The sequence below is a fragment of the Panulirus ornatus genome, chromosome 19, assembly GCF_036320965.1.
Source record: "Panulirus ornatus isolate Po-2019 chromosome 19, ASM3632096v1, whole genome shotgun sequence".
NCBI classification, from domain to species: domain Eukaryota; kingdom Metazoa; phylum Arthropoda; class Malacostraca; order Decapoda; family Palinuridae; genus Panulirus; species Panulirus ornatus.
Genome location: NC_092242.1, coordinates 54,983,555 through 54,998,890, shown reverse-complemented (window position 1 = coordinate 54,998,890; position 15,336 = coordinate 54,983,555). Strand labels below are relative to the sequence as shown.

The 15,336-nt window shown below is 46.9% G+C and overlaps 1 protein-coding gene across 8 annotated transcripts in view; it reads right to left on the bottom strand.

Annotated features, from left to right (window-relative positions):
* Nucleotides 1-15,336, bottom strand: part of rdgB (retinal degeneration B) — a 485,210-nt gene that overhangs the window by 366,713 nt on the left and 103,161 nt on the right. For all 8 annotated transcript variants that reach the window (XM_071673888.1, XM_071673895.1, XM_071673896.1 and 5 more), the window contains exon 2: nt 4,514-5,185. The gene's annotated coding sequence lies outside the window, so the exon portion shown is untranslated. The remainder of the gene's footprint in view (nt 1-4,513; nt 5,186-15,336) is intronic.

The window sequence follows — 15,336 nt, the reverse complement described above, 5'->3', positions numbered from 1 at the left end:
GGTGTAGTGTGTGGTGAGTCTTGATGTGATGATGTAGTGTGCAGTGGGTGCTGATGTGATGGTGTAGTGTGTGGTGGGTGCTGGTGTGATGTAGTGTGTGGTGGGTGCTGATGTGATGGTGGTGTGTGGTGGGTGCTGATGTGATGGTGTAGTGTGTGGTGTGTGCTGATGTGATGGTGTAGTGTGTGGTGGGTGCTGATGTGATGGTGTAGTGTGTGGTGGGTCTTGGTGTGATGGTGTAGTGTGCAGTGGGTGCTGATGTGATGGTGTAGTGTGTGGTGGGTGCTGGTGTGATGGTGTAATGTGTGGTGGGTCTTGGTGTGATGGTGAAGTGTATGGTATGTGCTGGTGTGATGGTGTGATGTGTGGTAGGTGCAGATGTGATGGTGTAGTGTGTGGTGGGTGCTGGTGTGATGGTGTAGTGTGGTAGGTGCTGGTGTGATGGTGTAGTGTGTGTTGGGTCTTGGTGTGATGGTGTAGTTTGTGGTGGGTGCTGATGTGATGGTGTAGTGTGTGGTGGGTCTTGGTGTGATGTAGTGCGTGGTGGGTGCTGATGTGATGGTGTAGTGTGTGGTGGGTCTTGGTGTGATGTAGTGCGTGGTGGGTGCTGATGTGATGGTGTAGTGTGTGGTGAGTCTTGGTGTGATGTAGTGCGTGGTGGGTGCTGATGTGATGGTGTAGTGTGTGGTGGGTCTTGGTGTGATGTAGTGCGTGGTGGGTGCTGATGTGATGGTGAAGTGTGTGGTGGGTCTTGGTGTGATGTAGTGCGTGGTGGGTGCTGATGTGATGGTGTAGTGTGTGGTGGGTCTTGGTGTGATGTAGTGCGTGGTGGGTGCTGATGTGATGGTGTAGTGTGTGGTGGATCTTGGTGTGATGTAGTGTGTGGTGGGTGCTGATGTGATGGTGTAGTGTGTGGTGGATCTTGGTGTGATGTAGTGCGTGGTGGGTGCTGATGTGATGGTGTAGTGTGTGGTGGATCTTGGTGTAATATAGTGTGTGGTGGGTGCTGATGTGATGGTGTAGTGTGTGGTGGATCTTGGTGTGATGTAGTGAGTGGTAGGTGCTGATGTGATGGTGTAGTGTGTGGTGGGTGCTGATGTGATGGTGTAGTGTGTGGTGGATCTTGGTGTAATATAGTGTGTGGTGGGTGCTGATGTGATGGTGTAGTGTGTGGTGGATCTTGGTGTGATGTAGTGTGTGGTGGGTGCTGATGTGATGGTGTAGTGTGTGGTGGATCTTGGTGTAATATAGTGTGTGGTGGGTGCTGATGTGATGGTGTAGTGTGTGGTAGGTGCTGATGTGATAGTGTAGTGTGTGGTGGGTGCTGATGTGATGGTGTTGTGTGTGGTAGGTGCTGATGTGATGGTGTAGTGTGTGGTAGGTGCTGATGTGATAGTGTAGTGTGTGGTGGGTGCTGATGTGATGGTGTAGTGTGTGGTGGGTGCTGATGTGATGATGTTGTGTGTGGTAGGTGCTGATGTGATGGTGTAGTGTGTGGCGGGTCTTGATGTGATGATGTAGTGTGTGGTGGGTGCTGGTGTGATGGTGTAGTGTGTAGTGGGTGCTGATGTGATGATGTAGTGTGTGGTGGGTCTTGATGTGATGATGTAGTATGTGGTAGGTGCTGGTGTGATGGTGTAGTGTGTGGTGAGTCTTGATGTGATGATGTAGTGTGTGGTAGGTGCTGGTGTGATGGTGTAGTGTGTGGTGAGTCTTGATGTGATGATGTAGTGTGTGGTAGGTGCTGGTGTGATGGTGTAGTGTGTGGTGGGTGCTGATGTGATGGTGTCGTGTGTGGTGCGTTTTGGTGTGATGATGTAGTGTGTGGTAGGTGCTGGTGCGATAGTGTAGTGTGTGGTGGGTGCTGATGTGATGGTGTAGTGTGTGGGGGTGCTGGTGTGATGTAGTGTGTGGTATTTGCTGGTGTGATGGTGTAGTGTGTGATAGGTGGTGGTGTGATGGTTAGTGTATGGTGGGTCTTGGTGTGCTGGTGTGATGGTTAGTGTATGGTGGGTCTTGGTGTGATGGTTAGTGTATGGTGGGTCTTGGTGTGATGGTGTGCCAACCCACCATGTTTTATTCTGCCCCAGCACCGAACCTTCAGCTCTCCATACATGGCCGTCCATAGACCAACATTCGCCTCGCATACCAAATATTCCTGGTATGTTGCCCCAGCAGCCAAATGCTATCTCAACCTTTGACCCCGATCTTTATCGCCTTCCGTACATATCAATACTTCTACTTCCATATCTAGCGGTCACTATCCACCTTCCTAAACTTTATCTCCTTAAACCTGATTTCTTGTGTCTTTTTTCCTACCTCCCTCTTGCTATCTCTGATGTCTGGTGTGTGTCTCTATATCTCGGTCCCTATCCCTCCTTAAACTCCTTGTATCTGCCATCCGCTTCTTATTCTTATACCTCTCTATCCCAGGTTACCGCTTCTTATATATTTCTATCTCCCTCTCGATGCATGTCATTAAAGCAACCAATACACACTACGGTATATGGATCATATCGTTTTTTTTAAATAGATATCGAAATGGTGGCAAACGTAATCATGTCAGACGAAGAAGTTCTCATGCAGAGTACCGCAGGGGAGGGGATGAATACCGCCACTATTTGTAAAGATGATGGCAGACGTCCACAAGGAGTCAGGTCGGTCGACGACACGATACTGTGTCACACGATTAGACCAGACGAAAACAAATGCAGAAAGACCTAAATACATGCCTTACAAATGAGCAGTGCCAACTGGAATATAATGAGGGGAAATCTGAGAACATAAGTCATGGAATGATTAGAATATACATCTCGGCCACATCACATACAGGCCCAACAAGAAGAGACATGTAACGTAACGAAAAGTCACATATCTGGGGTTCAAATAAGAGGAAAACCTAAATTCAAGGAACACATAAGATATGACTATCAATGATTACAGTTCTATCAAGGATATGACTATGATAAGATAGGACTATCAAGCCGAATGATGAGTGGAATGATAAAGGTAAATTTCACAACGAAAAAAATAATGAAAATTATCCATTTACAGGAAACTGCATTGAATACTCCCGCTTCGTACGGTCTCCAGTCAGTATAAATAAACATGATAGTGGGAATTCTGAAACACACGAGGAAAACTGATGGTCTGGAACATACATGACTCATCAGGAAAAAAAACTAAAAGAACTCGACCTTTGCAACTGAGATAAGGTGAAAATACATTATCATCTATGCCGTGGCAGTTCATGAAGACATCACGAATAATGTAAAGGAATCAAGGGATAAGCATCTCAATAAGGAAGACAGAGAACTGTTAAAGTCTGCGATAATGCCAAGGATATACGGAAAACATATCATACAACACTCCAGGAAAATAAAATTAAATAAAAAGTTGGTGCGATTAGTCAACGTAATACCGTATAGGCTATATCCATGGAACACCCACAGAAGCCTTCCATGCTAGACATAAGGTTCAATCCCTTAATGAACCTCAGACTGACGATCATGTATTGAGCGTGGCGGCTTGTGAGAATGTGTAACTCAGCCAGCAAGACGTGCGGCCGGCCAGAGTTCAGGCCCTCTCCCTGCCTTAAGGCTAAATCTCGACGGAGGTATTCGCGGGAAAGTATCAACCTGTACCTTTTAATCTCTCTCTCTCTCTCTCTCTCTCTCTCTCTCTCTCTCTCTCTCTCTCTCTCTCTCTCTCTCTCTCTCTCAGACACACACACACGTCCCTTATCTCTATCCCTTACTACATCTGCCCGGCTACTATCTTTATTCCAATCTGTCCCCACCCATTTATGTTTCCTGTCTCCAAGTATCCACCACACAACTTCTCTGTCTCAGCATCTCACCATCTCTACTTTCAAGCTTCTGTCTCAACGTCTCACCATCTCTACTTTCAATCTCATATCTCTTCCTGGCATGGCCAGGCGTTCCCTCATCCTTAATATATACATATATATATATATATATATATATATATATATATATATATATATATATATATATATATATATCCTCTATCTTTTCCTTCTGCTCCCTACATCTATCCCTCTCCTATGCCACTTTTCATCGTCTATCTCTATCCTTCTCTACACAAGCCTCCCATTCCCCATCTATCCCTACTTCTCATGTGCCATCTATCCCCTCTACACCTGCTACCCACTTTATCTATCCTTATCTTTGTCCTTCTACCTCTGCCTTTCATCCTATGTCCATACACCCTGCCCACTATCTCCAGCCTTCACCTCTTGTCTCCCGCTACCTACCCTTATCCTTCTCCATCTCTGATTACTGTCTCAACCTCTCTCTCAATCTCATTCTATCCTCTTTTAGTTCTACTACTTCTTACTGGTCACGCTTACTGTCAGCTGTTTCATCTTCCACGGGCTGCCATACGGACGTACGTACATTCACAGTTATTTCCGTCGGATGTTTACGACGCAAGTGTTGGTCTGTGGCCTCTCGACCTGGACACAGAACAAGCAACAGTACTAGACACTTACCGTGAGCTGCCACCTTAAGCTGTAGCTGATGTGTGGCAACGACTAGGTATCCTTCTTACTGAGTGCCACCTTACTACAGCTGGTCTGATGCCGCAGCCTCCAGCCCAACTCCTCCGATCTTCACCCACTCCTTATTCGCGTCTTTCTATTGTGATTTTTCTGTTCAGTTCTACTCTTAGACTATTTTCTTTTGACACACGTGTAAATTTTGTGTATTCACCGATCACTGATCACAGTTTCAACAAAAGATGTCAATTATCAAATGCGTCACAGCAGGTTGTTTATTTTCATGGTAGGTGCAAATGAAGTGACACCCTACGACCGATCGACACTTCCTCCCGTTGGTCTGACGGGTGACTCCCCACAACCTCGCCTTCACCTACTGAGTTTACTGGTGAGCTTTGGCAACTCTTCCCTCCAGTAGTTGCCAGAGTCTAACTAATGCGACAATGAGTTTCTACGTATAATATAATTGATGATACGTTTTAGTAATCAAGTCAAAGCGCTGTTTTTCATATTGCCCATCAAATATCAGAACCAGTCTCTGGAAATGTCGAGCTCATCGTTAATGGGAAATTTGGCCAATCAACGGCCACACCTCACTCTCGACGAATCGGCATCCAGGAGTCTCTGACGCCACTGAAGATGGATAACGTCATCGCTTGCGTCACTCTGTTGGGGAGAAGAAAGCCGCCATGAAAGCTTCAACATGACCGTCGTGTGTTTGCAAAAGTAATGACATCAATTATGAAGTAAGCATACAACGCTACAAAGGGAATTATTGATCTGGGTTAGAACGGACACTGGAGTACTGTATGACGAGCTAGGATTCTGTTGACAAAATGGTGATTGAATTAATGTACAAATGCGTTTGCCCAAAAACCATGACTTTTAAATTGAGATATGAATACATAACTGTATTTTTCTAGTCTGACTGTGAGTAAAAAAAAGACACATACACACACAGATATACACACAAATATAAGTGGGATAAACTAAGCATGGGCGCGGTGAATACCAGCAGTTTACAAAGGTTTAAAAGTATATTTGATTGTACAGAAAATTCAGTAGGTGGGGCCCTCCATGATTATAAACCCCCTCCCTCCCCTTACTGTACAGATAGACACCTAGAATCATGTCCAAACCCATACAAAATCACTCCTGTAAAGATCTGTCAATAACATCAGAACACTGACGTCAGAGGAGGAGAGCAAATGGAAACGGCGTTACCATACAAACAGCAGCAGTTGGTGACCAAGAGACCGTGTTGAGTGGGACGACCGTACCGTCTGAGTGACCCAGTGAGGGTAAGGCACGAGATGCATGTAGAGACAGGAGGAGGAGGAGGAGGAGGACTGTACCGTCTGAGTGACCCAGTGAGGATACGGCACGAGATGCATGCAGAGACAGGAGGAGGAGGAGGACTGTACCGTCTGAGTGACCCAGTGAGGATACGGCACGAGATGCATGTAGAGACAGGAGGAGGAGGAGGACTGTACCGTCTGAGTGACCCAGTGAGGATACGGTACGAGATGCATGTAGAGACAGGAGGAGGAGGAGGACTGTACCGTCTGAGTGACCCAGTGAGGATACGGCACGAGATGCATGCAGAGACAGGAGGAGGAGGAGGACTGTACCGTCTGAGTGACCCAGTGAGGATACGGCACGAGATGCATGCAGAGACAGGAGGAGGAGGAGGAGGATGAGTGTGCTGGTCCCGTCTACTGGAGGGTCCGCCTCCCGGACGGCAATGTCAAGTGCGCGAGAGACGGTATGAATAAAGGAGAGAGAGGCGGACTGGCGGGGCGGGCAGGCTGTACCAACAGGGGCGCCCTGGGTTGAAGGTGTGCACGGTATTCCACCATCCACTATGCTGGCAACACATCACATACCACAACCACCACCCAGTATGCTGGCAACACATCACATACCACAACCACCACCCAGTATGCTGGCAACACATCACATACCACAACCACCACCCAGTATGCTGGCTACACATCACATACCATAACCACCACCCAGTATGCTGGCAACACATCACATACCACAACCATCACCCAATAACCTGCCAACACCACAATAACGACCCAATTACCTGCCAAACACCACAAAAAACACCACAAACATCACCTGGTAACCTGCTAACACCACACAGCAATCTGCACATACCATCCAGTAGCTGCCAACACCACCAAAACAACTTAGTACCATGCCAAAATCTCACAACACAACACAAAATAAAGTATCTTGCCACCACAAAAATCACCCAGTAAACTGCCAACACCACACAACAAACCACAAGAACCATCTAGAAACTTGTTAACACCACACAAACCAACCAGCACCCTGCCAACACCATATAACACGTACCAACATTACACTACAGAAAACAGCTACCCAGTAAACTATCAACACCACAACACAGACAACAACAACAAGCAAGTGATAAGCACAATAATCACCCGCTGAACTGCCAAGATGTCACAACAGGCAACAGCCAATCAATAAACTGCCAACATCACATCACAGAAAAGAAACATCCCGTAAACTGCCACAACACCATCCACCACAACAACCATCCAACAAACTGCCATCACATCATCCAACACAACAACCATCCACCAAACTAACATCACATCATCCAACACAACAACCATCCAGTAAACTGCCATCACATCATCCAACACAACAACCATCCAGCAAACTGCCATCACATCATCCAACACATCCATCCAGTAAACTGCCATCACATCATCCAACACAACAACCATCCAGCAAACTGCCATCACATCATCCACACAACAACCATCCAGCAAACTGCCATCACATCATACAACACAACAGCCATCCAGCAAACTGCCATCACATCATCCAACACAACAACCATCCAGCAAACTGCCATCACATCATCCACCACAATAACCATCCAGCAAACTGCCATCACATCATCCAACACAACAACCATCAAGCAAACTGCCATCACATCATCCAACACATCCATCCAGTAAACTGCCATCACATCATCCAACACAACAACCATCCAGCAAACTGCCATCACATCATCCAACACAACAACCATCCAGCAAACTGCCATCACATCATACAACACAACAGCCATCCGGCAAACTGCCATCACATCATCCAACACAACAACCATCCAGCAAACTGCCATCACATCATCCACCACAATAACCATCCAGCAAACTGCCATCACATCATCCAACACAACAACCATCCAGCAAACTGCCATCACATCATACAACACAACAGCCATCCGGCAAACTGCCATCACATCATCCAACACAACAACCATCCAGCAAACTGCCATCACATCATCCACCACAATAACCATCCAGCAAACTGCCATCACATCATCCAACACAACAACCATCCAGCAAACTGCCATCACATCATCCACCACAATAACCATCCAGCAAACTGCCATCACATCATCCAACACAACAACCATCAAGCAAACTGCCATCACATCATCCAACACAACAACCATCCAGCAAACTGCCATCACATTATCCACCACAACAACCATCCAGCAAACTGCCATCACATCATCCAACACAACAATCATCCAGCAAACTGCCATCACATTATCCACCACAACAACCATCCAGCAAACTGCCACCACATCATCCACAACAACCATCCAGCAAACTGCCATCACATCATCCAACACAACAACCATCCAGCAAATTGCCATCACATCATCTACCACAACAACCATCCAGCAAACTGCCATCACATCATCCAACACAACAACCATCCAGCAAATTGCCATCACATCATCTACCACAACAACCATCCAGTAAACTGCCAACACTTGACACACCTCAGCAACCACCCAGCTCACAAAAAAAAAAAAGAATACTATAAGTGAGTTGTCAAAACCACCCCGAACATCATCCAGTAATCTGCCAACAACCACCCAGACAGTGAAACAACCACCCAGACACTGCAACAACCACCCAGACAGCGCAACAACCACCCAGACAACGCAACAACCACCCAGACAACGCAGCAACCACCCAGACAACGCAACAACCACCCAGACAACGCAACAACCACCCAGATACACCACACGCACAATAACTTCATAATAAACTGCCAGCACCACCTCACACACAAAAACCACCCAGTACACTGCCGACACCATCCCAAACACCAATATAAGCTACCCAGTAAACTGTCAACACCATTCCACATACCAAAACATCTAACTAGTAAACTGCCATCACAACACCTTACACCCCCAACAACCAAGCAGTACACTGCCAACACATCATAGACACTGCTAACACAACCTCCCTCACCATAACCACTAAAACAAACAACATCCAACGAGAAATCACAAACCACAAGCCACAACCACGCAGTAAACTACCAGCACCACCCCTAAATCACAACATTCACGCATCAAACTGTCAACATCATCACACACTAACAACCATGTAGTAAACTGCCAGCACCACCTTACACACATTAATAACTACTAATCAAACTGCCAACACCAAACCACACGCCACAACCATCCAATACACTGCCAACACCATACCACGCCACAACAACCACCCAAAAGATTACCATAACTTCCTATAAACACCATGAAAGCTATGCAATACGGTGCCAACACCTCTATACACACCAAAAGCACCTATCAAACTGCCAACACCGCCTCACACACAACATCCACCGAGTAAACTATCAGTACAGCCCTACACACCAAACGAACCACCTTACAAACTGCCAACACAAGCTCTCACACCAAAACATCCTGGTAAACTGCCAATACGACCCCATGCACCAAAACCACCTTATAATCTGCCACCACAACCACCTCCCAGTAAACTGCCAGCACAACCCTGCACATCCAACCACCACCTACTAAACTGCTAACACCACCCTACATACTAAAAAAGTAAAATGCCAATACCAACCCATACACCATAGCCATCACCAAGCAAACTGCCTAAATCACAACCACCCAGTAAACTGCCAACACCACACCTCAACAACTACCAATCAAACTGTCAGCACCACCCAGTATGCCACAAGAACCAACCAGTAAACTGCTAACATTACCTTACCACAAAAACCGACCAGTAAACTGCCATGACCATCCCTCATACACAATAGCCAACAAGTAAACTGCCAACATCATATCACAACCAACTAACCAGTAAACTGCCAACATCACACCACAACCAACCAACCGATTAACAGCCAACATCACATCACAACCAACCAGTAAACTGCTAACATCACACCACAACCAACCAACCGGTTAACTGGCAACATCACACCACAACCAACCAGTAAACTGCTAACATCATCCACAACCAACCAACCAGTAAACTGCTAACATCACCACAACCAACCAGTAAACTGCTAACATCACACCACAACCAATCAACCAGTAAACTGACAACACCACACCACAACCAACCAACCAGTAAACTGCTAACATCACACCACAACCAACCAACCAACCAGTAAACGACCAACATCACACCACAACCAACCAACCAGTAAACTGTCAACATCACACCTGCAAACCACAACCACCAGCCGGTAATATGCCAACATCACCAAGTGGAGGCTGGTGAACCAACACTGCAGGATCTAGGATACAACTGAATGACAACAAAATTAGAAAGACTAGTAAAGCAAGCGGCTCGGCTGACTCACCGATGATACAAGCTAGGAAAAGAACGGCTGGATATAACCAAGATATAAGGATGACGACCAGTTGTGGTTACGCTCAAGCTGAATATTACAATAAAAAAAAGCTTTCAAAAGGTGGAATTCAGTTGAGTATTTATCAGAGGTAATAATAAACCAGGGGAGGAGAGGGAGACCAGGTAAGAATACTGTCAGAAGGTAAATAACAGGAGACACCTAGAGGAAGACTGACCCTCCCCCCGCACCATGCCTAACACACACACACACACACACACACACACACACACACACACGTCAGGAATGTTAAGTGACGATAATAAGACTAAAAAAAAAACAATGCATATAAATGCTAACGGATTAGTGGTTAACGGTAATAAGACGGAATTTAAGGATCAAATGCTGCTAATGATGGAGCTGTGGAGACAAAACTTACGAAACAGGCGAGATCAGTCATGGGCCATACACGCTGAACGAGAGTGTATTGCGACTCAGAATCATCCCTAACAACTGAAGAACGTGTTCGAGATCGCCCCCCCGTTGACTGGTGTAGCTGGACGTTGAAGGCCAAAATGACAGCAGATGATAGGGGCCAAGAGCCCCCCCTCTCAAACAACCAGCCTAGCCACATGATCACACCTGGTCAGTATCCTGAGGCATGCATGGTGTCATGGGGGAAGGAGGTGACAGAAGGAGGAGGAGGCTAGGGCCCTTAATAAGAGACAGACTTACATTTTAAGATATTCTGGCAAATGGCCCACCCAGACCATACATACTGGAAGGGTAACTGTGGGAAAGAAGTGCACACTGATGTTGATATACTGTGTAATCCTAAAAGAAAATGTAATGAACTGAAGCATATATATATATATATATATATATATATATATATATATATATTTTTTTTTTTTTTTTTTTTATACTTTGTCGCTGTCTCCCGCGTTTGCGAGGTAGCGCAAGGAAACAGACGAAAGAAATGGCCCAACCCCCCCCCCCCCCATACACATGTACATACACACGTCCACACACGCAAATATACATACCTACACAGCTTTCCATGGTTTACCCCAGACGCTTCACATGCCTTGCTTCAATCCACTGACAGCACGTCAACCCCTGTATACCACATGACTCCAATTCACTCTATTTCTTGCCCTCCTTTCACCCTCCTGCATGTTCAGGCCCCGATCACACAAAATCTTTTTCACTCCATCTTTCCACCTCCAATTTGGTCTCCCTCTTCTCCTCGTTCCCTCCACCTCCGACACATATATCCTCTTGGTCAATCTCTCCTCACTCATTCTCTCCATGTGCCCAAACCATTTCAAAACACCCTCTTCTGCTCTCTCAACCACGCTCTTTTTATTTCCACACATCTCTCTTACCCTTACGTTACTTACTCGATCAAACCACCTCACACCACACATTGTCCTCAAACATCTCATTTCCAGCACATCCATCCTCCTGCGCACATCTCTATCCATAGCCCACGCCTCGCAACCATACAACATTGTTGGAACCACTATTCCCTCAAACATACCCATTTTTGCTTTCCGAGATAATGTTCTCGACTTCCACACATTTTTCAAGGCTCCCAAAATTTTCGCCCCCTCCCCCACCCTATGATCCACTTCCGCTTCCATGGTTCCATCCGCTGACAGATCCACTCCCAGATATCTAAAACACTTCACTTCCTCCAGTTTTTCTCCATTCAAACTCACCTCCCAATTGACTTGACCCTCAACCCTACTGTACCTAATAACCTTGCTCTTATTCACATTTACTCTCAACTTTCTTCTTCCACACACTTTACCAAACTCAGTCACCAGCTTCTGCAGTTTCTCACATGAATCAGCCACCAGCGCTGTATCATCAGCGAACAACAACTGACTCACTTCCCAAGCTCTCTCATCCCCAACAGACTTCATACTTGCCCCTCTTTCCAGGACTCTTGCATTTACCTCCCTTACAACCCCATCCATAAACAAATTAAACAACCATGGAGACATCACACACATATATATATATATATATATATATATATATATATATATATATATATATATGTGTGTGTGTGTGTGTGTGTGTGTGCCGAGGTGCCGGGCCCCACACACGGGCCACTGACCGGGATCACACAGCTTGACACAGTCAATATCTAAGACAAGAAAAGAGAGGAAGTTGACCAAGGTTTTGTGGAGGCAAACCCAGGGTGATGACTGCCACTATACACACACACACACACACACACACAGGGACAAACAATTGTGCAGTGGGTCCCTCGGCCTCCATAAGACACCAGGCCATATCTGGCCATGACACATGGGGCCCTTCATGACTGGACATGAGGTCAAAAGGGCCCCAACATGTCTGGCCAGGAGAAGCGAGGCCATTCATGTCTAGTCATGAGACACCAGACCCCCATGTCTGGCCATGAAACGCGAGGCCCCCATGTCTGGCCATGAAACGCGAGGCCCCCATGTCTGGCCATGAAACACGAGGCCCCCCATGTCTGGCCATGAAACGCGAGGCCCCCATGTCTGGCCATGAAACACGAGGCCCCCATGTCTAGCCATGAAACACGAGGGCCCCCATGTCTGGCCATGAAACACGAAGACCCCCATGTTTGGCCATGAAACGCGAGGCCCCCATGTCTGGCCATGAAACACGAGGCCCCCATGTCCGGCCATGAAACGCGAGGCCTCATGTCTGGACATGAAACACGAGGCCCCCATGTCTGGTCATGAAACACGAAGACCCCATTTCTGGCCATGAAACACGAGGCCCCATGTCTGGCCATGAAACACGAGGCCCCATGTCTGGCCATGAAACACGAAGCCCCATGTCTGGCCATGAAACACGAGGCCCCATGTTTGGCCATGAAACACGAGGACTCCATGTCTGGCCATGAAACACAAAGACCCCCATTTCTTGCCATAAAACACGAGGCCCCATGTCTGGCCATGAAACACGAAGACCCCATGTCTGGCCATGAAACATGAGGCCCCATGTCTGGCCATGAAACACGGGGCCCTCATGTCTGGCCATGAAACACGAGGCCCCCATGTCTGGCCATGAAACACGAGGCCCCATGTCTGGCCATGAAACACGAGACCCAATGTCTGGCCATGAAACACGAGGCCCCATGTCTGGCCATGAAACACGAGACCCTATGTCTGGCCATGAAACACGAGGGCCCCCATGTCTGGCCATGAAACAAGAAGACCCCATGTCTGGCCATGAAACAAGAAGACCCCATGTCTGGCCTTGAGACTCGAAGACCCCCATGTATGGCCATGACACAAAATCAAATAAGCTTAATACATTCTAGTACACCAAGTGCCTGGTATCGGAACTAGAACCAGTGTTACCATCCCTGGTACCTTGGTGTTACTAGTACCAGAACTTGTTACCAGCTCACAGTACTGGTGCCAGAACTAGTGTTACCAGCCCCTGGTACTTGGGAGATACTAGTGCCAGAACTAGTGTTGGCAGCCCCTGGTACCGAGGTGGGAGGGGTGTCAGTACTAGTGTTACAGGTCCCTCGAACCTGGGTGACACTGGTGTCAGAACTAGTGCTACCAGCCCCTAGTTCCTGAAAGATACCTGTGTCAGAACTACTGTTACCCACCCCTGATCCCTGGGTGACACTGGTGTCAGAACTAGTGTCAACAGCCCCTGATACCCGGATGAAACTAGTGGCAAAGCTAGCCACCAACATGGCTGATATCAAAACTAGTGTTACCATATCCTGGTAACTGGTCGTCATGAATGCCAGAACTAGAAACTAATGTTACCATATTCTGGTAATTGGTCGTCACGAATGCCAGAACTAGCGTTACCAGCACCTCGTACCTGGGTTCGGGATGGGGTGCCAGAACGAGTGTCAGGTAGGTACCAGGGACCTCAGTGGGATCATGTCCCCGTCTGGAGGGGAAGAATACCATTAATACCATCAAGTGTAATGTTGAGGCTGGACACACAACGGGGGCAGGCAGGCAGGCAGTAGTACGCGCTACACACACCCTGCCACAATGTGATCAGTCACGATATTTACATATGTATGTATGGTCGATACACAGCATAATGTAGGGACTACACATGGCTGGCTGTGGTGTGCGGGCCGCCAGGACCCGCCCATCACCATGACGTCACCGTGATGTCACCATGACGTACGAAACAGAGGACAGTTGACGCCAGAGATGACGTCCCTGGGCTGGTGTCTCACACACACACACACACACACACACACACACAATGGAACATAGTGGTGTTGTTATTACACAATTTTCCAAATAACTTTCAAAAGATGAATAATAAAGAACGTAAATAGTGAAAAATCAATAACGAAGGTACTTGAAGAAGTAAGACAATCACTTAAGAGAGATGGTAGAGTGCTGATAATAATGGTGGATTTCAATTATATATAAACTAGAGGAATTTGGACCCTCATAGTGACAGGGAGTCATGGAGACACAGATCCTCGTGTTTATGCAGGGAAAAATGTCTCAACACCAACAGGTCAGTGAACACACCAGGAGGAGAAGGAGGGATACACTATCATTAACTACATCTTACCTTCACACATGGATGGTGACATTATCATATATACTACACCAACTGTGATCGTGTGATGGTTAATCACAAGCTAAAAGAGGATGTTACATGAGCGGAGGTGAAAGAACGACCTAAAGTGGGGATATAATCGTGAAAATTAAGCACATGTCAACAATGCCTTTGTCAACATTGAGAAAATAGATATAGTGGCCAGGAGCCGGCCTCTGTGGGGGAGAGGCTGTGTGAGATTGTACCGTGGCGAAGTAGAAACATTGGGTAACTCTAGCCTCAAATACTGAGGCAATGGGTAAGAACGATGAAGGAATGACTTAATACAAGATGTCATCAAGTAAAGGAACCTGGAGATGTGTTGTGACGCACACACACACACACACACACACACACGGCACACCAGCCAGCCAGCCAGCCAGCGACGTGCACGAGAGCCAGGCACGGAGTTCAGCAGGATAACTTCCATCTTGAGTCAGTGGTCAGCTAGAGAGCAGTGGGTCACACTGAGGGATGACGGTAGGGAAAACTGCTGAGGATGCGTTGAGGAACCTCCTTCCCCTGGT